Genomic DNA, 2,515 nt, shown 5'->3' on the forward strand with positions numbered 1-2,515 from the left:
GAAGGAGAGAAAAGAGAAGGTGAGAGAGGGAAGGGCCGGGAGAGGAGAGAGCAGGGGGGCTGAGCAGGACGGAAAAAGGAAAGAAGAAAGGAAAGAAAAATGAGAGAGAAAAAGAGAGAGGGGGGGCAGAAAGGGAATAGGAAAGAAAGAAGGAAAAGGAAAGAAAGACCAAAAGAGGAGAGAGAGAATGAGAGAGCAAGACATACAGACAAACAGACGGAAAGTGAGAGGAGGAGGGAGAGCAGAACCGGAAAAGGAATGAAGAGAGTGAGAGACAGAGAGTGTGTGGGAGAAAGAGAGAGAGACAGAGTGAAAGAGAGAGCAGGACGAGAAGAGAAGCAGCAGAGAGAGAGATCACAACTCAACTAGACCCTGTTTGTCCCCAAGTCTCGTCAGCAGGACCGGGAACAGGGCTTGAAAAAAAAGAAAGAAAGAAAATAAAAAAAATACCAAAAAAGAGGGATAAAAGAAGTGGGGGAGGAAAAGAAGAAGTGGGGGAGGGGGGGGCAAGCTCTAAAATGATATTTCCATATTAGTTACCATTATTGGATCAGCGACGTTGATTTCCGCCTTTTTTAGAGAGTGCGGGGGAGGGGGAGGGGGGGTGCGAGAGAGAGAGCCCTGGGGGAGGAGGGAAGCCAAGGGGAGGGGGGTAGGAGGAAGGAGGCCATGGAGGGGAGGTAGGGGGGAGGTAGGAAGGAGGGGAAAGGGTAGGGAGGGAGGGAGGGAAGAGACACCGCCGGGCAGGAAGTGCCTCGAAGGAACCATGATATATTGACCCTTCCGACGTCCTGATGGAAGGTCGAGAGTGCCGACGGCCGCTGCTCCGTGGATAAGGCTCTGTTCCCTTCGTCAGGTTGATCGAATTCGTCAGGAGGTTCTTTTCGTAACGCACTGGAGACTCCCGGGATTTTCTTTTTATTTTCCCATTTCTGATGATTTTTTTTTTGTGGGGGGGGAGTTAAGACTTTTTTTTTTTTACTTTCTCACCATATCTATCTATCTATCTGTCTATCTATTTATCTACAGTATATCCACATCTCTCTCTATTTCTCTATCTATTGATATATCTGTCTATCTATTTCTCGTTCATCTATCTCTACTCATCTCTGTCTCTCTGACTATAAATATATATGTATATATATTGATAGATATATGTATGCATGTATGTGTGTGTGTTTATGTGTGTGTGTGTGTGTGTGTGTGTGTGTGTGTGTGTGTGTGTGTGTGTGTGTGTGTGTGTGTGTGTATATATATATATATATATATATATATATATATATATATATATATATATATATATATATACATGCATATGTGTGTGTGTGTGTGTATGTGTGTGTGTGTGTGTGTTTTTGTGTGTGTATACAACTATATACTTATATACATGAATAGAGTGATGGATGTAAATATACCTTTAGGACGGTTATTTATTATATATAATGGTGTGCCGAATAAGATATTTATACACAGTATAGTATTTTGGTATATCTGCGTGCAAATACAAGTTTATATGATTGAATGAAAGCATGAATGAACTCACGCAATTATCATATAAATGCATCTGCAATGTATATAATATATGCATGTATATATGATGAAATAGTGTCTGAAAAGAGAAGAGAAAGCGAGGGAGAATAGGGAGAAGGAGAGCAAAATAAGACGTGTACTGAAAAGTGACACAAGGAAATTACTTCGTTTCCTCAGTTAGAATGCTGTTCGAGATGTACGCTGGATCACCTTCTGATCCTCACCATCATCCCTGACACCAGATTCATTATTTTTCAGATATCGAGGAATATAACATCATTTCTTGTTCGGAATTCATTATCATATAAGGGCATGGGAAATTTGTGCCGTTCATTTCGTGCTTTTATATTGCATACATCTTATAGGTCTATATATTTCAGCTATAGAATATGCAAGACGTTTTGCAGTATGACAAATAAGCATTGCAAATATATTATCGCCACATTTGTTTACCTTCGACGTCCACTTCCCACCGCCCCTCCTGGTTCCAAACCCTTTCTAACGCAGCGTCTCCTCGCCCGCAGGTCACTGAGTCCAGCCTCCCTGCCGACGCCAACCAACTTCTGAGCCTTCCTTGGAGTCAGAACTGAACCGGAGCCTTGGCCGGAGCCCACACACTGGACCTCGTCTCCTCCCCAGCCTCCCAGAGCATCTTCAGGTGGCACTCGCGTCCCCTCTCTCGGCTGGCCTTGCGTCGAGTCACCGCCCAGGGATGCCCGTGCGAGTGCCGCGCGAGAGCCACGAGGTGCCGACCTGCACTCTGGGACTCCGCCGGGAGTGTCTGTCGTCCTGGCGAGCCATCGGCGTGAGTCAGTGATCCCGCCGAAGGGGCTGTGATGCGCCCCTGCCCCCGCGCCCCCTCCGTTCCCGCCCCCCCGGCGCGCAAGATACCAAATCTGGCGACAGAGTGTGAGGAAATGCGACCCGTTCATTAATAGAGCATTACCGTCATGGTGTAATGCTGATATTATCCAAGTTCGACCAG

This window comes from Penaeus chinensis, chromosome 33 (genome assembly GCF_019202785.1).
Source record: "Penaeus chinensis breed Huanghai No. 1 chromosome 33, ASM1920278v2, whole genome shotgun sequence".
In the NCBI taxonomy this organism is placed as follows: Eukaryota; Metazoa; Arthropoda; class Malacostraca; order Decapoda; family Penaeidae; genus Penaeus; species Penaeus chinensis.